The sequence below is a fragment of the Passer domesticus genome, chromosome 15, assembly GCF_036417665.1.
Source record: "Passer domesticus isolate bPasDom1 chromosome 15, bPasDom1.hap1, whole genome shotgun sequence".
Taxonomy (NCBI): domain Eukaryota; kingdom Metazoa; phylum Chordata; class Aves; order Passeriformes; family Passeridae; genus Passer; species Passer domesticus.
This window is the reverse complement of record NC_087488.1, coordinates 8,451,532-8,475,695: the sequence shown is the minus strand read 5'-3', so window position 1 is coordinate 8,475,695 and position 24,164 is coordinate 8,451,532. Positions and strand designations below refer to the sequence as shown.

At 40.2% G+C, this 24,164-nt stretch overlaps 2 long non-coding RNA genes across 4 annotated transcripts in view; one reads left to right on the top strand and one right to left on the bottom strand.

Moving 5' to 3' along the window:
* Positions 1-24,164, bottom strand: part of LOC135281556 (uncharacterized) — a 46,798-nt gene that overhangs the window by 22,512 nt on the left and 122 nt on the right. Inside the window, exons 2-4 of one of the 2 annotated variants that reach the window (XR_010348160.1) lie at positions 23,989-24,108; positions 23,643-23,769; positions 22,531-22,573 (exon numbers count right to left, since the gene is read on the bottom strand). This is a non-coding gene — a long non-coding RNA (uncharacterized LOC135281556). The remainder of the gene's footprint in view (positions 1-22,530; positions 22,574-23,642; positions 23,770-23,988; positions 24,109-24,164) is intronic. The other variant, XR_010348161.1, reaches the window with a different exon arrangement.
* LOC135281555 (uncharacterized) lies at positions 12,028-23,991 on the top strand. 2 transcript variants are annotated; one of them, XR_010348158.1, is made up of 3 exons: positions 12,028-12,280; positions 17,668-17,805; positions 22,321-23,991. It is a non-coding gene; the product is annotated as an uncharacterized LOC135281555 (long non-coding RNA). The 2 variants fall into 2 exon arrangements; XR_010348159.1 differs by having other exon boundaries at positions 12,028-12,482.

Genomic DNA, 24,164 nt, shown 5'->3' with positions numbered 1-24,164 from the left:
TACCAGTAAGAGGTATTATAGCCAAGTGGCTCCAGGCATTGCTATATGAGCACATTATAACACCAAAATAATCAGGCTTTAAGTATTCTGAATTCTTACTTGAATGCACTGCTACATTGGTAAGGGATTTCTGTTTTAAATTAACAATAAGGACAATATGAATAAAGATGATTTTGAATTCATAAAGATGAATTTATTTGGATTAAAGGAACAGGCATGCAAACATCTGACACAGCTAAGCTTCCGTTATCTGGCAGCAAAAACAAAGGCAACACCACAGAATCACTAGGAACTAGGTTAAAAAAGACAGTGTGAAAAGAAGATGGAAAAGGTGAAAACCAACAGCAATGAAGGTTAAAACCCAATCCACATACTCTGCCTTTCCATACACATAATTCACCGCAAAGAAAAAAACATAATCTCCCACCAGTGGAATGGCTCATTGCCCCAAGGAAATACAAAACAATTATTGTCACAGAATAGAAAAAGACCACAGGAGAAATACTGTAAGCCCCACCCCGCCCCCCCCCCAAAAAAAAAAAAAAAAAAAAAACCCAAAAAAAAAAAAAAAAAACAAAAACAAAAAAAAACCCCCGATAACAACTTTACTGCATACAAATGAATGAAAACACACAGCAAAATGACATCACAAAACCCAGGTTGAAGTCATGTGATACAAACACTTACAAACTGAGTTCTCCAAAAAAAAAAGAGAATATTCTTTCCACATTAAATTTTGCCCACTCAAGCAATCAGCCCATGCAAAAATCCCAGGAACATCTCATGAAGTTCTACCTGTGTCTCACACAAAAGAAAATAATTTCATAATGCATGGCAACAAAAGAAGAACTGATCCTGATTTTTCATTGTTATTATAAATTAGGAAAAATTTTACAGCACCCACTGAAATTACTGTACCCAGACAGAAACTCTGCAGAGGAAAAATGAAGTTCAGGTTCAAGAGGAAACATTGACTCCCTATTTTTGAATCCTCCTGCAGCAGAAGGTCTTTTTTTATTGACACAAGGAAGGAAAACACAAACAGCAAATAATTTTTGACCATGTTTTCAGTTTATGATTAACATAAAACAATTTCCTTTTTTTTTCATAGCTGTTTTGGTGCTTATAGCACTTCCATCACTGATCTAACATCATGGAATGAATATTTTAAAGAAAAAACAACACAAGTGGCAGGACAAAGTTTGTTTCTCAGGCAGGCAAGCTGCCATCCCTCAGAAGACAGCTGAGTCACAGAGTGTATAAATAACTCTGTCAGGAGAATAACTTAGCCTGACTGTGAAACCACTGAGCAGAGCCAAAGAGGTGGGACACAGCAGGTGTTACCAGGGCTCAAGCAGTTCCCTTTCTCCCCACATCAATTGCAACAGCTTTTGCCTCTTCCCAGCAGCATGAAGGCAGACAGGAATGTTTGCTCCCAAGTGGAGGCATCAGGTTTTGTGAGAATTCATTAACTCTGACAATTCACCAATCTTAACAGTGCTGGGAGGTCCCTGGAGCGACCATGTGTCAATTAGATGTGAAAAGAAAGGGAGCCATACACAAACCTGGTGAGGAGAAGTGGAGGGTCACATCCCACCCAGCAGGATTTCCCTGCTCCCAGACACCCTTCACCTGCCCCTCCCTGAGTAGCCAGAGCACACTGAGTAGGAACTCAAGGTCATTGGATCACTGGCACAGAGAGGCAGGGATTCTCTGGACCACACTCATGGAAGCATAGAAACATTTGCCTGCATCAAGTATTGCTTTGGGGAACAGGCTTCCTTTAAATTAACAAAGTTTATACAAGAGTTTAGGTGTATGACACCATATATAACTTAACTCATGACCTCAGCACTTTATATAAAAATTAAGATGTAAATACACACATTCTTCAGCTAAGACTTTTCTTGTACCTTAACTCTTTGTTCTTTACATCCAGAAGTAACAAAAAGGCTTTTAAGCCTGTCTCTAGAACTGTACTTAGCCAAACTCTTCTGGTACAAAGTCTTGGGAAATCCACTTCATCAGTGAGACAGTCTCACCACTTCCAACATTAACACAATATTGTCTCATCTGTTGGCAGGCTCAAAAAACACAATACTTTATATAACTTCATAAAAATATGCAACATAAGGCACTAAAGCACCACTTTACAAACTGTTTGCTCTTCTGCTCTTATGTTCCTTCAAGTCCATTTGTCTCTCAGGAATTTCAGTCCTCCAAAGAAATTCTGAAAAAAGCTCCCAATCTAAATGCAAAGTTATGCCATGGATTTCTGACAGGTGAAATATGAGGAGTCCTTTGAGTCCCATCCTGAAGTCTGCGTGCACTCACTATTTCCACTGTTCAGGGAGAAGTCTGATGGAAATATGAGCCTAAAAAGAAATGTAAAGATCCAAAATAAAGATGCAATTCCAGATGTACTTTTAAGACGTGTCTTGTATGACTTGTACTTCCTTAAGAGAAGAAACCAATTTCTTGGTTCCTAGGCTGCCAAATTTTATTCCAAACTGTGTGATGCATTATGAATAGCTGGAAACATCAAAACATGTTTTGCTCTTCATCTGTAATCTGCCCTCCATGGTAAACACCATTACAGACCTGAATACTCAGCTATACCAATTTCTTATTTTTAGCTGGAGTAAATGTAGAATTAGCATAATTCATGGCCAAATATTATTTTATTTTATTTTCTTTTAACAGAGGCAACAGCTAAGGTCAAGTCATCCATAGCCCAATGTCCTGTCTCAAAAACAAAGCTTTCTCTGGGTAGTAATGCTCATTATTCTTTTTTATCCACTCCTTTGCCCTCCTCTATCCTCTCCATCTATGCTGCAGATATTTTTCTATTTTCTACTTTATTTTTACACTCATTTTACATCTGTGCCATTGATGACCTCAGGTAAGGATCACAAAAATGATACTGAAGACCTCCACACTGCTGACATTTTCTTTCTATTTGATTTCTATAGAAAGAAAAACTGGGCTTCTACCTACTGTCATCGCATTATCATAACATGGCAAAACGTTTCAAGCTTGAAATGAAAAATTAACTTCTCTCCTGTATCTTAGGAGTAATTGGTGCCCTGGGGACAATGTGAATGCAGAGAGGGGCAGGCAGTGCTGCCAAGGCTGCTCCCTGCCCGTGGGACTGGGAGGTTCCTCGCTGCCAGGCTCCAGCAGGCAGGCATGATCCCACTGCTGCATCCCACCGGGAGAGCAGGAAGGCTGCAGCACAATGCAGCTTTCACATTTATCTCCCTTTCACAGATGCCCAACATCCATGAATACAAATGAAGGGATACGATGAAAATAAGTTTGTTTGTCATTGAGAGTCAACTGTGAATGACTAACAATCAATGAATAACCCAGTGGGTGTTTGATTACATGGCCTGCATGTTAGGTTTTTGAAGACTAACCTCTCAAAGCATATTTCCATCCTCTTGGCTCCCTATGAGAGGATAAACTTTTCAAAGAAGGCACTGTCTCCTGCAGTATTTGTTTGTACAGTGCCCTAGCACAATGGGACTCTGTTCTCCAAGCAGTTCTTAATGAGAAGTTCAACACCCATTTTCTTTTACAATCACACAATAAACAGTTTGTGTTTAGTCTTCTACTTTCGTGGTAGGCAAAAGCTTTATTGATCAGATCCCCTGTTAGTTAGTTAGTTGTTCACCTCAGCAAGAATCCTCTTTCTTGGTAAGAGAGGAGAAAGAAATTGTTTTCCTCAGCAGCTGCATTCTTGCTTGTGTTCACTTCCACTGATAATTTCAGCTAACAACTGCTTTCTTTTTTTCCTCTAAGAGAGGCATTTGTTGAAATTCATTTTGAGAGATGAGTTGAGCAGAAGTGAAATTTTTAGAGAGCACTTCAGCTGTGAATACTGGTCTCTTTGCTTTGCACCTTTGAAGACATGTCTTCCTGAGCTACTAGTGATCAAAATTCCGAGCTGAACTGTTAGAAATGAGATGTTCTAAAGAGTGAGCATGTCTGCAGCACCTTTGTGTCTCTTTAGATGAAGCATTCTTAGGCAGGTTGACTCCCAGATGAGCCTATACCATACTTTATCTCATCAGTTTTTGTTAAAAAAGAAAAAGTGACTTAAGCTCTGTTTGTGTGTGCTTCTAGGCTTGGAGATCTGGTTTTGTGCAAGAAGCCTCCCCAGGAACAACTCCACTGCAGCAGCAGACACGCAGAGGACCAAGCTCCAGCAGTGCCCACCTTTCCTCTGCCCCAGGGAGGAATGGGCGATTCTCCCCAGCAGGGCTGGAAGAAGCTGTGCAGTGTTTGCCAGGGCCACCTGCAAATCTGCCTCCTCTTCTGCCCTTTGTGCTCCTCCATCATTTTTTTACTGATAATTGGTGTGCCCACTTTCATTTCATAGTTCTGACTCATAATGGTTTAGTGCCATTTGGTGTTGGAAGGCAGATTAAATTTTTTAAAGTGTATAAGAGGGTGTACCACCCTCCTATAAAACTGAGCAGTTATTTATCAAAAATGCAAATTATGTAAAGCAGTAGAGGAATCTGCAAGACTAAGACTAATAAACTCTGGGTTTGTACCCTTTTTTGGACATATTACTGCTGGAAATCCTGATAAATAGGAAAGAAATTCCCAACATTCATTGAGAAATGTGTAAGCTGAGGAGCAAACTTGAGAATATTAATTTTACAGAATGTTAACTGCCATGAGCATGTGAAGTGGGGAGGATGATGAATTTGCAGAAATGCTATCTGGTCACTTTTGTAAGTTTGAGAGCTTGGAAAGATTAGTAAATATAACTGGCTTACATGGCTGAAGGTGCTGCTACCAGTGCCAGCTGGTAATATAAAGGACAAACTACTTGCTCTAAATGCAACAGAGCCTTTGAAGGAAAAGGGGTTGAACAACATCTAAATATTGAGGGAAAGGAAGAAGTCCAAAGGGCAAAGAAAAAAAGAGAGGACATCCTCTGTTTTGGTTTTCCTTACACTGACTGTAATGCTTTTCATAAGCCAAACCACTTGTCAATCTACCTCAAGAACAACATGAATGAGGCTTTTGAAGCTGTGGTAACTCAGTGAAGTTGCACCTTTTACAGATGAGCATCAATGGAAATTCCTCCAGGTGCCCACTGTTAGACTTTGCACCGGACCTTGTAGGAGAGCATTGCCCCAGATATGGTGAATTAGGACATCAGTGGAGAGTAATGAGATCTATGAAACCAACATAGCAGAGACAGAAATAGTCCCTTGATAAACGCAACATTCACTTCTTATCTGCTTTAGACTCACTGTCAAGCTGAGACAGCTCACAAAACTATCAATTTAGAGTCACCTGTAAGGGTAGTTTCCATATAATGGGCAGCTGGTCTGCTCCCAGTGAGTCTGAGCCCACCAATTCATTTCATGCAGCAATCAAACATTAATAGGTTTCTGTTTTAACCTGTTCAGAGCAGAAATGGTGACTGAAAGAGATTAAATTGCATTCCATCATGGGTCTGTACAGTCAACGAGGTCCTTTCATCTTGCAATCACTTTTTTTCCTTTGTGGTAAAAGGAAAGTTGGGATCTGTAAAAACTTCAAACACATTGCATTCTCCAAGCAGGAACTTCCCTGTCAATTTATCATGGATTTCAGCCTCTTGATCTTTTCTTTGTGTCTCCTGATAAGACCCAATGCCAAGAAAAACTCTTCTTAAAGGGCCAGGCTACAAAAACAAGAAAGGGGATTTCATTTCATACCTTAAAATTATAAATGCATTATTGATAGAATCATTAATTATATATTTTGGATTTATAACCAAGATTTGAAGAAAAGCACAATATTTGAATGTACATAATTGCTATCACAGCATACAATCGCTTTTTTTATTAAGCACAGACCCTATTTCCTCCTTGTATGAATATTTTATTCTGAATATGTGTTCCAGTTATTTGGCAATATCTCCTTTTCCACTTCAGCCCTTATTTTGAAAGAAGGAAAGTCAGATGTGAAGATTTCCTACTGATATAATCTAGTTCTACTTCTAAATCAAAATAAATTGGAAGTGTGGTGTCTTAAAAAAACCTCAAATCCTCCCAGCTCTCTCCAGGCCTCAGACCCACAGGCTGGGGATCCTGCAGGCTCTTCAGGCCATGGATGCATCTTCCCAGCCCTCTGGAAGTCACAGGGCAGGACCTGCCTTGCCACGGTTTGCACAGGATATTCACATTGCTGAAGGGTTTTGCATGGCCCTTCAGAGAGCTCTCTCTGTGTTTGTGTACATGTGCATCATTTCCTCTCAGAACAGGAGCAGAGAAGGAATCTCTACCAGATTTTCAGCCACCCTAAGGAAACTCCACTATCTTCTAAGTGAAGGCTTGATCCAAGACTCCAGGGAGATTTATCAAAATAGAAACCAGGCCAAGAAAAGTAGATGTACCAGAAGGAAGATTATAAACTTTTGTGGACATATGTCCCACCATTTTCCCCAGGTGTGCTACGGTGTGTCCCAGGAGTTCTGGCCTAAACTCTGGCAGGGGAGGATGAGCTGGGGGAGCCAGGGCACAGGAGAGCAGCAGATCTGCAGGGCTGAGGGGCCATGATTCCCCCCAGCCTCACAAACTTCTTTGTTCTGTGACAAAAGGCAGCTCTCGTACATTAAATGCACTGATGAGTGACAGTGTAGGTCAGGCTTCCTTCACATAAAATTAGAGCCTTGCATTGAAGGATATTTGGGTTACTCTTTTCCTTTCATGGAATAATGAAGCTGTTTGATTCCCACAAACACACACACAACTTCCAAGCTTAGACAAGTACAGCAGAAGTAGGAGATGATGGACTATGCTTTAATCTTTTCATTCATTCAGCAGTGGCAAATATTTACAAAACCTTTATTTTCAGAACCACAGTTAAGAGTCCAAGCTCAGCTGACACACTTTGAAGATGCAGATTCAGTACCCCAAGTTACCACATGGGATTTAGGAGTGAAAACCTGATCTTCAGCCTTGCTGTTTCACCTCCCCAAGGGTACAACAGGGAAGCCAGCAGACGCTGCACCAGCCCCAGCTTGCTCAAGGCAGGGCAGTGGAGCCAGGAGCAATGCATGAGTACAGGTAACTACAGAAATCAGTGGTAACCAGCTGCTACATTGAGTAACTGAGAGCAAAGGATCTGATATTCTACAATTATTTTGCATTTCATGTCTCTAGGTATGACTACACTAATAGAAAAACTTTAAAGTTACTGAGACTGAGAAAAAGGGATCTTTGATGTCTTTTATGCTTACTTCATTTGTAGTGCAGGTACTAAACCTCCTGCTTTAGAAACTGAAGACTGCTTCATTACTAAATGGCTGTGCATCATGGCCCTTACAAATCTCTATTAAACTGAGGATTAGGCAAGGGCTGGAACAGATAGACAGTATATTTTCATTCAATCTCCTTTAAAATAATGATGCATGCAACTTCATATCATTACTCTTTAATGGTCTTGAGCCTATTTAATAGCACAGTAATATTCCAAAAAGGAAAAGGGAATTATTTCCACATTTAATTTTCATCACAAAAGTGAATGTGGTTCTTTCCATGGCAGATAAGCAGCTAAAGCTGCTTGGTACCTTAACTGGGATATGACTGCATTAGCTCTGCTACATTACAGCTGGGCTAATGAAACAAAGCAAAATGATTAGCTTCAGACTCCCTGGAGTATCTGGAAGTAACATCTGGCTTGTTTCTAGGGATGTCCTTAGGGGCAGTGGGATGTGCAGGTGACAGACCCGGATGGGAGCAGGCTGGGTCTGTGTGACCAGCCTGGCTCCCCACACCTTGGTCCCTGGCACAGGCCCTGTGTGGCACAGGGACTGTGATGGCCCTGGCCAGGGGACCTCTGGTGCAGCAGGAGCTGGGTATTGCCAAGGGAATTGTTACCCTACCAACACTTTGTCCTGCCCCTATTTCCACTGCTGGAACTCTGCCAGTGCTGTAGATCCACTCCTGCTGCACCTCTGCACAAAGCTGCAGAAACCTGGGCTTCCCAGCTCCTGCATCTCAAGTGGAAATGAGAAGTCCTTCCTTCTTAAAAAAAAAAAAAATTCAAATCACAATCCAGTAGTTGTTACCTCAGAGAATCTCCTACTAGTTAACTTTAAAAAAATAAGATTCAGATGGAGGTTATGCAATTGAGAACACAAAGGGTATCTGAGCCAAGGCTCAAAATCTTTCTTTTAAAGCAATAATGTGATTGATTTTTCCCCTCCTGGGGGTGTTACTATATTAATATTTCAGCTTTAATTATCTTCTCCAGGATTGCTAGTGCTTCCACAAGATTCCTTCCAAGTTCTAATTATACCTACTGGATAGATTAGCCAGTGTTTGATAACCTTTTATAGCCAATTGACTTCAGCTTCAATGTGTACAAAAATCCAAACTGGAGAAGGAAGAGAAGTTGTATCAAATGACTAAAATCAAATCATTGAAGCAGAGCAGCTCTACCTCTACCTTCTTGTGCTGGTACATGAGCCCCACCAGAGAGAAAACTCTCTTCAGGCAAAGAGCCTGCTTATAAGCAGGGCCCAGGAGATATTACACAGATATTTAATATAAAGTTCTACTCTTTAACAGAAAAGTTGTCTGTGGACCAAAAATATAGGGTTATTTGCACTAGGATTATTTGTCTAGGGTAAGTGGCACTACAATCTAAAATATTTAAAGATTTTCCTTGCCAGGCTGCACTAGTCCTTAAAATCTACAAGCATTTCATTGACTTTTCCCAAGGATTTTTCCCAAGGATGTAAGAACAAAAATTGCATTAATTTTTATCAAATATATTATTTTAATCTATGAAAATTCTAAAAAATTCCACAAAGATATTATAAGACTGTAAATGTGGACAGAAACACATAAAACTGGGGAACTTCACTAGGTAAACACACTGACTGGTAAAATAAAACATAATTTTGCTCCTCATGCAGGAATAAAAATCTGTTGGGTTTTTTTTTTTTACCTTAACCATTAATTAATGAGGTTTCAACAGTATGAATGATTTACAGTGACATGCTCTGACAGGTTATACACAGTGAGTAATGCCTTGTCAGATGCCTCAGTATTTATATTGAGATGAATGGCACATAATGTGATGCACATGCTAACAATGAACATCAATATTTAGTACTCCCAGCAAAGCCTGCTGGTATGATAAACTTGGCCTTAACTTCATATCTATCTGCAGACTTGCCTATCAGCTATTTATGTAAAGAAATGTTTCCAGAGAACCCTTATCAAGTACATTTATACATCCTCACTGCTTTGGCAAGAACTTTTACTTCTCCTTGGAGCTGTGAGCTTTGCTCACATCCCTTTACAAGGGCCTGAAGTCCATCAAGGCCAGCCAGGCTTGCAGCATCCTGGTAAGAGCCCAACAAAGTCACAGTAACCAGCAAGGCTGCTGGCCACACAGACACCTCTTACATTTATACACCAACATGGACTTGGTGATCTTGAAAAGACCCCTTCCAACCCCAGTAATGTTGTAACTTCCTTCAGGAAAGGCAATGACACAGCAAATGCAGTTCTGATAAAAGCCATGGAGAAGGTACCATAACGCCAAGCACCATCACACAAATCAACAGATTAAACATAGGCAACAGCTACATTCTGCAGTTTTGTACTGTTGTTTCCTGCCACCCCAGTCCCTTTCATCCTGTGGTAAGATGGTGCTATTCTCAGTGACTGGGCTCAAAACCTTACTGCTTTGTATGGTCTGAAGTGATCCTGTAAAGAATTCTTTGAAAGCTACTATTAGGATGATGTATGGCCTAATTTTGGTTGCTATAGTATTTAGAGTCAGACTTATGACTGGGGAAACAATCTCCCACTCACTTGAAATGCAGGAAAAGCTTTCAGTGCTGCAAGAAAAGGCTTTCTGGCTGAAAAGCCATATTTTAAAGTTTACAGCTCCTGCTTCTGGCTCAGCCCTGCTACAGCAGCAAGGAGAGGAGAGCCAGCCTGGCAGGGCTGTGCAGGGCTCTGGCTGAGGCCACTCCAGAATTCTGCTATAGCTGCTTTATGGGATGAATGTAGCAGCAGTTTATTACCAGAATTACCAAGCTGCCATTCGAATTTTTCTACAGTTTTAAAAGCAGTACGTTTTTATTAAGATAGAAATGACTGTGAGGAACCAAGTGCATTTTAACACAGGCAGTGAGATGGAATGCAAGAACACTGAGCAGGCCTTTATGGCTGGCAATACACACCATTGCTATCAGCCTTTTCTGTTGCCTTCCATCAAGTTTAACGTGCATAACCTTGGTGGCAGAACCTCATCTCACACTCTCTGGCCTTGGGGCCATATAAATAAATAAATCATGCTAAAGCCAAATCCCAAAGCAGACAGGAGAACCTCCTTTTCTCTCTTCATTCCACATATATCTGTTCATATGACAGAGAACCTCAAAGCACTACTGAATATATGCATTGTACTCCATAAAATCCAATATTCATTTTAGAAATGAACATAGGAAAGTCAAATTTAAAACCTTCCTCCAGTTCTGAATGCTTCAAGTTATCCATTTTTAGCTGGATTTTACAAGTGCTAAGCACCAGTTTCAGAAGCAGCTTATACTTGTACCTAGCTTCACTGATGTTCAAACAGACCTTTAAGAGTCATGAACTAGGTTCTCAAGAATTAGGAAATGCATTTAAAACATAATTTTCAAGGCAGGAAAAATGTCCTGTTATTAATAATGTACCTTAGATAAGTCCAACCAAGCCAATTAGAATAATCTGTCAATTTCTTGGATATGTGACAAACACTTTTACATGCAACCACAACTCTCCAGACTGAGAATGTACACGAGTCATTTAGTTCAGCTTAACTTCCTTTCAGGTAACTTTTCCAGCTGGGGAAAAGAATCTTTTTTAAGAACACACCTATTTATGACAGATACTAAACTAGTTAATGTGCTTTGTGTTGCCTCTGCAGATTTTCACCAACCTGATGCATGAGGTGCATGTCGCTTACAGAATACACACGGTTGATGAATTTTAGTTAAACAAATCTCTGGTACAGTTCTCACTCCCAGCAATTTTAGCAGTGCCCACTCCCATTACTACACTGAAAAGTCATTCCCTGATCGCAAAGCAGATGTTTGGATATCTCCCAGAGGACAGAAGTATGGTTCCAGGGCTGCTAAAAAACTTATCATTTCCTACCACTGACACTCTATCCTGCCTCTAAACCTTAAACAGGTGCAACTCTGAGTTCTTACATACAACACAACCCTTTCCCCAAGAGATTCATGCCCTTGTTTAGTTATTACCAGAATCTTTGGTCCAGCCAACCATAGCACACACATGATTGCAAAATGTCACCTCCTGTATCTCTACCTTTCTTACTCTCTCTCCCTCCCTCTGAATGCCAGCCTGCTCTGCTGCAGGAAAGCCATCGCTTCCTAAGGGTTTCACAGGCAGCTCCTGCAACCACGCAACACTCCAGATCCAGCAGAGCTGGCAATGCAGCATCCCAGGTGACAGCACTGCATTTAAAATTCCTGTACTCTGGCACAATGCCACATTTGCACTAAGCACTAAACACACATAATACAGAATATTTCCTATCATTAAAAATACTCTCCAAGAAATAAGAATTTTCTTGCAATATTCACTTGGGACTTTGTGTGGTCTGATTGTTTCTTTGGGGTTTGTTGGGGTTCATTTGTGGTTTTTTGGGGGAGAGGAAGGATTTTTATTTTTTTTCCTTAAGGAAAACCCCATAATTTAGTGACTTTTCAGTGAAATCCTTATATGTTTCCTTCAGAAATCCACAACACATTATCCAGAAGGTCTGTACTGACAGACTGGATGTTAAAAGACTTTTTATTATTTTGTTTCTTCCTTGTTTTACTTCAGACATTTTCCCAGCAGTTCTAATCTGTAATAGAATATTAAGCTGTATCTCCTGTAGCTCTGTTGGTCACAGTTACTGATAAGATTTGATTCCTACTGTTCTTAAAATGCAAGGGACAGGCTTTGCCAGGGCATGCATGACCTTTCCAAAGCCATGGCCTGGTAGGAGCTGCGTTGATTGCTCTGACCTGTCAATGGGCAAGAGCTGCAAAGCCAGCAGGAGAGCACGTTCTGATGCCTGTAGTTAAATAACAGCACCTCAGGAGAGCACATATATGAAATATTTGAAAGCTGAAAGGTCACTCTCAATGAATCTCCCCTTTCTTGGGAGCAAGAGCTGCCATTTCCCAGGCACTCCTCTGGCTGGGCAGGCTGTACCACAGCGGCCTGGGCTCCAGGCCACTTCAGAAGAGGAGGTATTTTCATAGATATGAGCTTTTCTCTATAATGTATCCAACTTAAAGCAACACCGAACTTCTGGCAGAAATTTTAAACAACCCCAAGGGGTGGAAGTTCTTTAAACCAGCAGTAAGGCCCACCTGCCTTTTCACACAGGTTCACCGAGGTCTCGCACTCTCCCTTCTGGGACCAAGGGCCTCCAAAGACCACCCACAGCAAGTAAGGCTTTTATCCCTTCAAACATCCCACAGTCAGAGTTTGAAAACCTTCCAAAGCTTATCACAACATGCTAGGAATCAAACTTCCTCCAAGTTTTTAACCTGGACAGCTCGGCACACCCACAGAGCCCTCATCACACCACGCTGCTCTGGCCCCAGCTCGGCAGCCCCGAGCTCCTGCCCCACTCCTTTCATTGCCAATTCCTGCACATCCTCACAGCTCCATGCAGCAACTCTTCACTGAGCAGAGCCTGACTTGCAGGAAAAACGGGAACTTTCACACACCCAAAGGCTGTAACTCCTACATTTGCCTCTTTCTTTGTGTTTTCTCCTGATTTCCATGCTGCTCTCCTGCTGCTTTTTAGGTGCCTCCACACCTGTTCAAATGACAGATGCAAATCAAATTGATAGCGTGTCTCTGTTTGTACGCACTCTGGTCTTTGGATACTTCAGCTTACTTTTACAGAAAGTACATTTAGAGTTTTCTGTTCTTAGTCCAAGTGAAGGGAGCTGGTATGGGTACCAGTCTCTATGTCTGGTGTGGTGCTTTTTGGACTGTACACATCCATCAGCATAACAGGCACATCTAAGAGCTGAACAGTATTTTTTTACCATGAGCTGTTTTGTTGCCAGCTTAAAGAGCAAGTGTCTCAAAACTAGATCTGTTGTTACAATCATGAGCTTGAAGTAACACAAGTGGTTTACCTTCTTAATTTTTTTTTTTCTTTCCTCAAATCTGCCATCTCTTGACACCTTCCCTCCCTTGTTTAAAAGCTTTTCTAATCCAGAATGGCATAAGAAACAGAATATTGTAAAGTGTATACACTGAAGTCTGACTGGGTAATTTGGCAATAGTCTTACAATAACTGTTTTTTCCAAACCCACTAGTACACTTTCTCAGTGTTCCAGTTAATATATAAAAAATAATGATTAAACTGTACAACTTCTATAAAAACCTAGAGCAGGCAATGCATTCCTTGACACAACCACACATTTCAAAAATGGGATTTTTATCACAGTATTTCATTTCCAGTCAATCGAGGTCTGCATTCATAGATCATTTTGCACACACATTACTCAGCCACTGCTGCTTCTATCTCTACTCTGGTAAATATTTTCTGCCTTGTGCAAAGGATATATGGGCAACACAGCCAAGATGAATTCTTGCATTAGTCTTGCAGCCCAGATGACAGTGACATACAGCAAGATATTAGAGCACTATGGTATCAGAAATGTACAGTAAGCCTGAGTAAAGGATGTAGCCTAGAGTTTTATAGCCTAAGACCCAGGAAAACAAAGATAAAAGGTATACTTCCACTGCAGCATACGGCCAAGTTTAGTCATTCAGAATAATACACCACATCAATTAAATTTAACCTATTGATTCATCATCTTCCTGGAGCCAGCCCAGGTGCCTGAGATGACAGCTTGGCCTATTTCATGCAGTGCAAAAGAGATCAATAAGGAGGTGCTATGGGGTAGTAGATGGTGCCCATGTGTCTAGCTAAGAAAAAAAAAAGTAACTTAGAGTTATTAAACTGTTTTACTGCTCCTAAATGGCCATCAGTATTCAATAACATAATCCAGTGATAAAGCAGTAGAGAAGTGTGGCTCTTGAAATTGTTAAAAGGCTGCTGTGATTTTCTAAGGGGCAGCAGGATGTTGCTCCCAGCAAGTTCCCAGTTCTGGGAGCAGGCTGCTGTCAGTTTTATGGGCACACCAGAGGCAGCTGCAGAGCAGTGCATAACCAGTCTGTCACGAGCAAAGAACACTTTGTTTTTCTACACTGATGGGAAATCTTCATTTCTTCACAGGCATTAATGCATTGAAATCAGGCATATTTAAAAGAGAGTTCAGGTTAAGCCATTCTTTCTACAGCCCAGCAATGCTGCACATACAGCTTTATGCTTCCAGCCTTATCAGCATTCAAAGCCACATCAGTTTAGCTAACAGTACTAACATTTTTAAACAGCTAATGAATTCTGAGCATGGCCAGCACTACTTTAATTCAAATTTGCCTTATAGTGAGTTCTCTCAGCTCAGCAAAGAAGGCAGTTTAATGTGCAATTAAGGCTCTCTCTACTATGTAAGCTGTTTCTATTATATCAAAAATCATAAATGAGAAGAATTAACACATTGGAGAGTCAGTGTAAGGTGATGAAGAAGAGGCAAGTTTATACAAAATACAGAGTGTATCCAAGTTTCAGTCACCTTGAAGACCATGGAAACACCAAACATCTCATTTAACATTTTATTAATCAATTTGCTAATATGATATGGAAGAACCATAGAGCTATAGCAGCGTGACTGCTGAAATCCCATCATATGTGACCTGTACTATCCTGTTCTTATTTGTAAATTTATATGAGATGTCGTAAACACATAGATAAATAGCACAGAAACAATCTTGTGATAGTAAGTAATCCACACAAATTCTATCAGAGCAATAAACTCTCTCAGAATTTTATCCTCAGGGTACCAGATAACCTCATCCAGTGAGGAATTCGATAACTCCATCACTCAAGAACCAGAAAGCTGGGTGGTAACTGGGTTTGGAAGTAAAGCTAGTGAAACTCTACAGATGCAGCTTTTCAAACTGAATTAATTTGATGAGAATAGAACACAGAGAATCATTTCAGGCTTATTTTTTGACATCTTTCAAAGTTAGAATACTTCCAAATTTATATGCTTGAAACCCTGGCAACTGCCTCAATTTTCTAATGTAATGTCTTTGTGAGTAGAATCCTGGAAGACAAAAATTTATTAGCACATGGCAGTATTATTTAATCTAACTTGGTCTGCAGGCTCAAAATACTTAATCTAAATTCTTGTGGAGGAGGGAGACATAAAAACTGAGCTACTAATTTTTTGCTTTCAAACACTTGCAAGTTCTTAATTTTTAAAAAGTGAGAGAACTCCAGGCATGGCAGATATCATAGTTTGGCAGGTAATCTATAAAATGAGATTAAACTAAAAAATGAATACTTTTCTTTCTTCCAAATAACTTTGAATTAAAATATGAAAAAAAAATTTAAAAGACCAAACAGATCAAGGCATGAAGAAACAGCACTGCTTTATGAAAGCTTAGTGGTCTAATGCCAAGTGTCCCTCATTTTTTCCCAGCAGAAATATTTTGAGGCATTTGATGATGTGATGGGCTTGTGTGGAAGTGGGAACGTGGAAAAATTTCAAATAGGTGGCTCACAGCAGCACACTTGGAGGATGAACTGGTGGGAAAGGCTGAAGAGAGGGGAGGATCTTAGAAGAGAAGGAGACATGGTAGAGGGGTCACATTGAGAGCCTGCGTCAGTGTTCAGTGGAAGAGAGGGAAGAACTCAAAGAGCTCAATCCAGAGCAGGATGAGCTCAAAGAAACTGTCTCAAAACTTGTTTTAGCAACTGCACAGGGTAACTCATGTATGCCAGAACTCTCCTGTTTCAAAACTTAGACCACAATTACCTTTGCACTCAGAAATACAAGTTAACTGCGATAATAGACTTTGTAAATCAGGACTAAGGGGGGTACAACTGTGCTGGCTACTGTCATTTCTGCTGCTAAGGCTCTAACCACATCTGGGGGAAAAAACACATCTGCTAAAACATTATAGTTTTGGCATGTGATACTAACAGTAAAGTGGCACAAGTTTTCAAGGGTGTGTTGCCATGCTAAGATGCAGAATCAAACAAAACGTTGTAACTTAGAGAAGCTGCATAACTTCAGGCATTTGTCTTTGACAGGAATGGCCTGTGGGAAGCACATCTCTCTTATTTATACAGAAAAATTCAGGCTTCTAAACTGAGAGGGTCTGCATCTCCACATTGACTCAGGCTGTCAAACATAGCCACGATAAAAAGCACCATCCTATTTGGATTTCTTATTGATCTGTGTTCTGCCATGAATGGCATTATTTTCTCCCTTGACCTCAGTTCAGGGAACAATTTGGAAGCTTTTCAAAATCTGCTTTTCTATTATTCAGAGACAGATCTGAATTTATTGAACAAGAACTCTTTTTACAAATGCTTTTTTTACTGGATTATTTTTTTTCTTTCCATCTTGCTTTTCTGTTCTCTCCCTCCCATCCCAAGGTGGAAGTGAACCTCAGGCTGCCTGAGTAGCTTTTAAACATTAAACAAAACACATCAGCTTGCCATGTCTGTCTCAGCAGAAAGTCAATATTCACTCCAGGAGCAATCAAGCACCCAAGCACAGAGGCTATAGCAAAGGGCTGTAAAAAATGTAGTAACAATGCCTGAAAGTGCTTTGAGTAAAGGTTTTCTTGTAAACCTGCAGTTGAAACCAACTTTATGTAAGAATAACAAAGGTTTTGATCAATCTGATCTAAATTTTGATATTACAAACCCAATATGTGGCCAAGTGTAATTTTGAGCCATGCAATGTATGAGGACCTTCTACCAAGTTTACTGAAATTCTAGTAATACATTTTTTGTATAAATTTTGCAATTCTATACCTTTGATGTGCACAGAATTTTAGCTAACCTGCACCTCAGGATCTTTATTGCTGCTATAAATTCAAATAGTGAGAAAAATATTGGTTTTCTAGAAGTACAGCTTTGAAAATCTTTACCTAATGAACTTATTTCACATATGTCACTGATCACGCATGGGATGACAAATGCTTTTTATCACTACCAATTTCAAGAAAACTTACAATGAAGAAACACCTAAGTAAAGAAGAACACACACTATAAATTACTTTTTTCCCCAGAACAACTCAAAAATAGTGTAATTAACCCAGCAAAGATTTTAACCTTCATCCTATGAAAGTAGAAATGCTTTCTTTGTTGTGAAAAAGATGCATAAATAAAATGACTAAAAATTCTACAGACTTAAAGATAAATTGCATATTATTGACTAGCCAGTTAAGTGCTACATCATTTTACCTTTAAATAAGTAACCTTGAGAAACATTTCTAAATCTGGAGATTGGGTGGTCACTGTCAAAGCTACATTCTGAGATGCAGAATGGACAGGAAATTGGTTCTGTGCTTATCCAGCTCTCACCACCAAAGGATAAAAGCACCTGTGTTCTCAGGTACTTGCTGAGGTACAAGGAAGTGATTTAATTTCTATTTAATAGCATTTTGTTTCTTCAAAAGAAAAGGCCAAACTAATTCTACTGTCATTTATCCAATAATTCAGACTTCTTAAATTGCTCTCCATTCCCAGACATGCAGTGCTCCTGGCAAAATGGAGAAAAGAAAAGGAAGAACTCACAGGAAAAAAATACATTATGAAGAACTAGGATTTTCTGTAAAGACTACAACAGTCTTTACAGACTGTTATAACAGACTAGCACCTAACAAGGTAATAATTTCTTTATATCTAACAAAGGCCAAATCCCACCATGATTTAGGAGCACTCTCAGCATTCCCTGCAGCTGAATCCAGTGAGTGCAACCAAGTCACACCATGAAACAAAACAAATGCTTGTAGAATGAGAGGCTTATGAGATCAAACAGAAAGCTATTCAAATTAAAATGGGGTGAAGCAGGCACCTGATATGGGTAAGTATGTCACTGAATATAACTGGTTTTCATTTTTCTAACAAAAAATTAATCTTGACATTATAAAGCAGCATTCAATGAAAGAGACAGAGACTAATCCTGGGAAACAGGAGTGGGAGGTGAAAATAGGACTTTTGCCTGAAATACAATCAGAGTAGCAAGCATTCAGCTTTCCACCTGAAATTTAGAAAATAACTCAGCCTCAAATCTCTGAAGGTCTAATATATAATCTAAAAAAGTACTCCCCAACACAGAGCATTACACTTGCTTTCAGAGAGAGCACTGCTTAATTTACAGCCTATTCAGTAACAAACATGTAAAAGTTAGGATCTACATTCTTGCAAGACACCATTGAAAATCCACCTTTGTTCATCTTTAAGAGATGCCTTTTTTCTTTTTATTCCATTTACTCCATGTCTGTTCTTTGTACAGAAAAATAAGTAGCATGTTTCAATTTGATCAGTGGCTCATCCACCCCAGCTCTGCTTTGCAGGAGCTGCCCCCCAGGTTCTGAGCACATGTGATCTCAAAGGGGAGCCAGGCAGAGCAAGGGACTCATCCAGGGAGTTGATGAACCTGACAAGTGCCCTGGCCAGCTGGATGCCACCTCTAATGGAACTCTGTCACCAATTGGGCAGATCTGATCACTCTTATAAATCAACATTTTAAAACATCACACAATGAACTGAAGAATACTCAACTGCTCATCAGCATCCCCAGTGCCACAAAATATGTTTTTACTTGATAATGTTAATAGTAACGTTCCCTTGAAGACTTTTGAAGCTCAAGATGATTGTGGAAAGTGCTGAAGGCCTGAGAAACACAAATCTCATTAAAATTGCAATCTTAGTTGTGAAGAAAGGTTCATTAATATGAGTTAGACTGTGAGTCAGCAATGCTGACATCCTTGCTAACATAACAAGGTGGTCTCAGCTCAGGAGCCTTAAATGTGGGAGCAAACAGCACTAGCAGAACACCGGCTCTGGAGTGTAAACATTTATCATCAAGAGAAACTGATCCTGCTCCTGACTTTCTGGGCTTTAAATCTTCTTATAGTTTGCAGCATTTGCACAAAAATACTGGTGAAAAAAATTCTACAATAATGGGTAATGTGTAAACTACAGAGTTGAAACATTTCAGACAAGGAAAGTCATATCAAGGAAACACCAATTCCTCATGCTTTCAGAATATGTAAATATTTTACACTTAGAAAAACATTTAAATGCTCATAATTGCAATGGGTATTTATCCCCTGAGAGCTCCAGTTGATTCAGGAACTGACACATCAGCAGACATGCCTGTTCAAATTTAACTTAAAAAATAAGTGAGAAGAGTATTTCTATATATCTAACAAAGAATCTATCTATGTTTCTATCATGGAAACATTATTTTACAACAGGTGTCGTGGAAACACTCATCAACCCCAAAAAAAAGCCCCACCAAAAGAACAACTTCAGCACTTTAAATCAGGATTTATGAGCAGTCACAAGCTCCAAATTATCTACAAATTATGATTATCTGTCGCAGAATTGCACAGCCATCTTGCACACAAGCATGACTGCTCTGGAACTCATGATTTTTTTAAAGCCAAACTTCTGTCTTGGCAGCAGAATTTAATCTTTCTTATTTATGGTTCTCCCAATTCCCCAAACAATTAGGTGGCAGCAGAAAGAGGGAGGCACCGACAGAGGCTGATATCTCTTCCCACACCACAGCCATGGGGCACTCCCCCTTTCTGGCACTCTGGAGTCAGGGTGGCATCACAAGGTTGTGATGATTTGTAGCACCAGAGGATTGCAGAAGCCTCAGGCAATTGTCAGAAGCCTTGGCTTCCTAATAGAGCTCACTGAATTATTTCCAAATTTATTACTATGGCAAACAGCTGCCGAATAATCTCAGCGCCCACAGCCCAGAAAAGCAGAGAGGAGTGAATTAAGTTCAGAGGAGATGCAAAGTTTCTGTGTATACAAGATGTCACCATCACATCAACACAGGCTGATTTACTTTTTAGTGGCCCAGCTGCATCCTTTCAGTGCCTGATCATTCTGGAGGCCATGAGAAAGATGACACTTCTCCAATAACAGGTTAATTATGAACTTATATGGTAGGAGACAGAATACTGATGTAATAGATCAAGATTCTCCCTAATACTTATTTAAAAGAAAAGAAAGAGTATTTCTGCAGCTTTAGTTAGCAACTGTTAAATAAGTGCAAAAGGCAAAGCCTGAGTTAGAGACTGAGGGGCTGTATAACAGAGCAGTTCCAGCACACCTGGAACACAAACACCAGGTTTTAGTTCACACTTCCTCTTACCTCTGCTTACTTATCTCTAAACAGAACTGCAATTTCTTACAATCTTAGCTGATACATTTGGAGGATTTTGGTATTTGAGAGATATGGCATGGTACCAACATGGGCTGTGCCTGTGATTGTGACGGAGGAATGGTTTGCCCAGCCAGGGAGGGGATGTGTCACCAGTGTGTGTGCAGTGCAAGCCAAAGTGTCTTACTGTCCTCACCCAGCTCACCTTCCTGCTGATGGAAGAACACAGGGATGGTCCCACCTAGAGCCTTTGGAGAAGCCAGAGAATCAGTGATGACCTCCAGGATTTTGGAGTTGGGGTTATAGGGAGCCCAAGGCCCACTAAGACCTCACTGAAATAGAGATGCTAGCAGCATATGAAGGGGTTGGAGCTGCTTCAGAAGCAGTCAGTGGAGAAGAACAGCTCCTCTTGGCACCACAGTGTTGAATTATTTGTTCCCAACACTTGTCTGTTTTTTCCTTTACCTGCTCCATCACATACTCCCTTCACTATATAAAACTCACTATTTTCTTAAATAATGATCTGCCAAAATTTAAAAAAGCATTTTATTTTAATAAGATATTTTCAACTGATTACGAACAACAAAACCAAAAAACAATACCTTGAATAACAATATAAGTAATTTCGGTAGCTGATCCATGTCTTCAGAAATGACAAACAGAGAGCTTGCTAAAAGCCATGTGTAACTCTAAAAATGTCTCTACTAGCATAAAAAAGCAGAATGAAAAACTTGCAATTGCTGGTCCTTAAAATTGTGTATTTCTTAAAAAAAACTACTCTGAATGTTCATAGTCTTCTCACATTAAATAACTATATTAATAAAATATCAGTTTATATGTATATTTATATGCAGCTCAATGACTAATATGCATATTTTAAAAAGAAACTGCTATTTGGTTTGGATAGGGTATTTAGAAAATACTTTTTTGCATTTGGCAATCTAGATTAGCAGTCTTTGAGAGAACATACGAGAACAGATTTTAATATGTGAAAGAAATTAACTACAATTGTTACAGAATTATCCTAACCCTTACACCACCACTACTGCATTTTCTCTTGCATTTCCTCCCTTCTGCAGTATCCTCTCCTACTCTGAGACAGGCCTAAGGAAAAAAGCACAAATGTACTCAAGTCCTTTCAGCCAACCAAAGTCCATCCCAGCTAATTCTCTTCCAAACTTCCCCTATTTACCAAACTCAGCAATGCTGTGTACAGTGCTGCAGTAATAAAAATATCATCTTTTGCACTTTGCTGCTGGCACAGCTGTTGTGTCATCCCTTTGATATAACATACTCTCCCTGCCTACAATGTATTAGAAGTCTCTCCTACTGCTGCTATGAGTTTTTGCTCTCAAATGAGGTGCATGAAACAAAGGACATCAGTGACTAGTATCTGGTAATTTTGCTTTCTCAGTTATGAAAGAAGTTTTCCAATATAGCTGCAATCTCTCTCTGCTCTCAGTAAGGACAGTTCCACAAGTCAAGGGAGCCAAACCCATCTGTCATTCATTTGCACTGAGGATTATCCACAGCTGCCTGGAAACAGCTCCTCCTCCTCCTCCTCCTCCTCCCTCACCCCATTCTCTCTGACAGTGTTTGCATCTTCCTTTTACCTACTACTCATTTAGAGAAATTAATTCATTTTTAGCTCCACATAATTTCAAAAACTTTTCATGTGTCACACTCTGCCCACAACCCGGTTTGCTCCTCTCTGGGAGCAGCAGGGAGCTGCACAGCTGCTTACACACAGGCTTGGCTATTTTCACCTAAACAAAGGCAAAACTACCCAAAACCTTCACATGCTCCATGTGCCCAGCCCAGCTGCTCACTCCCACCACGGACACCAGCCCTGGGAGCCCTCTGCTGCTTTCATTTGGTTACTCTGATCTCTGACTTTTACTTCTGGAAGATATTCCCATTCAGGACACCTCTCTGTGCCTCTCCCCTGCCTCTTGTAAAGTGTTTTTGTAATTTCTCTTCCCTGGCTGATCTAGGTCACTACAGAGCTGCTGTCAGTGTGGAGAAGCCTCACTCACAGGGCAGAGCCAGGGTCTGACCTGGAGGCTTTGGAGCTTGACAGGACAGCACGGGGAGGAGCACCCACGCAGTCCTGGGCTGTGAGAAGCCTTGCCTGAGCCCAGGGACACCGAGGAGCTGGACACAGCTCAGGGACTGCACATCCTGAACAGCCAGCACACACTCACCTGCTGGGAACACTCCTTGGAAGGGCATTGTCTGCCTGTAAAGCTGCAAGGAAAAAATAAAAAAATCAGCCCACGTTTTTTCCTCAGTTTCTTTCAGTTAGGTGAGTGAAGTCTAAATGCATCTGGACATGAACACATCTTTATCAGGCAGATTAATTGGAGGGATATTTTCAAAAACTTATCAACAAAATATAGGGGTGTTTGGCAGGCATTAAGGATGGCTTCGGACACTTCTGCCTTCAGAAAGTAGAACATTTGAACAGAATAGGAGAAAAAGGGTCATGTCCAGCAAATGAAAGTATCTGTAATGGTACAATCAGTCTGAACCAGAAAACTGCAGAAATCCTGTGCACAAAAGAGAACAGTTCTGCTTCAAATGACAACCTGTCAAAAAAGGTGCTGCCTCCCTAAACATATCAGAGAGAGATTTAGCTTTAAAATTATTGAACAAGAAAAGAGCCAAGAAGGGGAGAGGAGGCTGCTATGATGGAACATGCAGTAACAGTGATCTTAGGGAACAGGTACCAGCTATTCCCAAGGGATTAACAACTACAGCAGAGCCACAGTGACAGGCAAGGAGCCAAGCATGGTAAAGAAGATAGATGGAAAGCTTCCAAGGTCTAGTGATCATGGTAATATTACTTCTAAATTTTCCTGAGGTAATATTAACTTCTAAATGTTCAGAAAAAGCAATTCTAATTTATTAAGACTTCTTAAGAAATCCACACTTGAATGCAAGCAATAGAAAACTGATAGTAATCAATTGTTTTCTACAACAAAAAAGCATTTAACTCATGGTTAAAGACAGAGCTATAGTCAGCCTGCAAACCACACATGAGTAATTTTTGAGGACTTAAATCACTCAAACCTTAATCACAATTCATGCTGAAATTTCTGCAAGTTGAGTTTTGTGGCTGTCTCAGTACACACCTAAAGCATCATAAAACCTGTAAGAACCAGCAGTAAATAAATGAATGTATAAATAGTTGTTTGACATAAAGGATCAAAATTCTTTACAAGCATTTAGCCCTTGGATGGATGAGGCCAACATCTGATAAGACAGGAATATATCAAGAAAAGCAGAATTAAACATCAAATTGCAGGACACTTACAGGCAGTACCACCTTTTTCCAAGAGGTCTTGAAAAAGAGAAGCCTGTTCCCCTCTTGATTCTTTGGGCCAAGCTCACAACACCACCACACTTCTTTTACTGTGATCAGGTAGGATTAAGGACCTCATCTGAAAGCAGCCTTAATAAGGACTTTTCCTCTGTGCAATTTACCCACCTATGTTCTCAAATTTAATTCATAATAATTAATACCCCATTCCCACATAATATCTGTGAAAAGAGATTAAAATAAACATCACAGAAGTGGACAGCCTTATTTCTTTGGCAGCACTGATGGTAATAGAAACCTCAGAGATAATGGTATCATTCTCCTCTGCAAGGCCACTCACCAGTTTTTGCGCTATCAAGGAAAAACAAATAAAGGAAACCAGGAAGAATCCAGTTCCTAAGCAACGCTGTATTTCTGTACCCCACTCAGGCTCTGGCAGAGGTTTATCTTGCTCCAGGCTCTGAAACAGGACACAAAAGATCTGTGGGACTGTCTGGGATGCACAGTCCAGCTTCC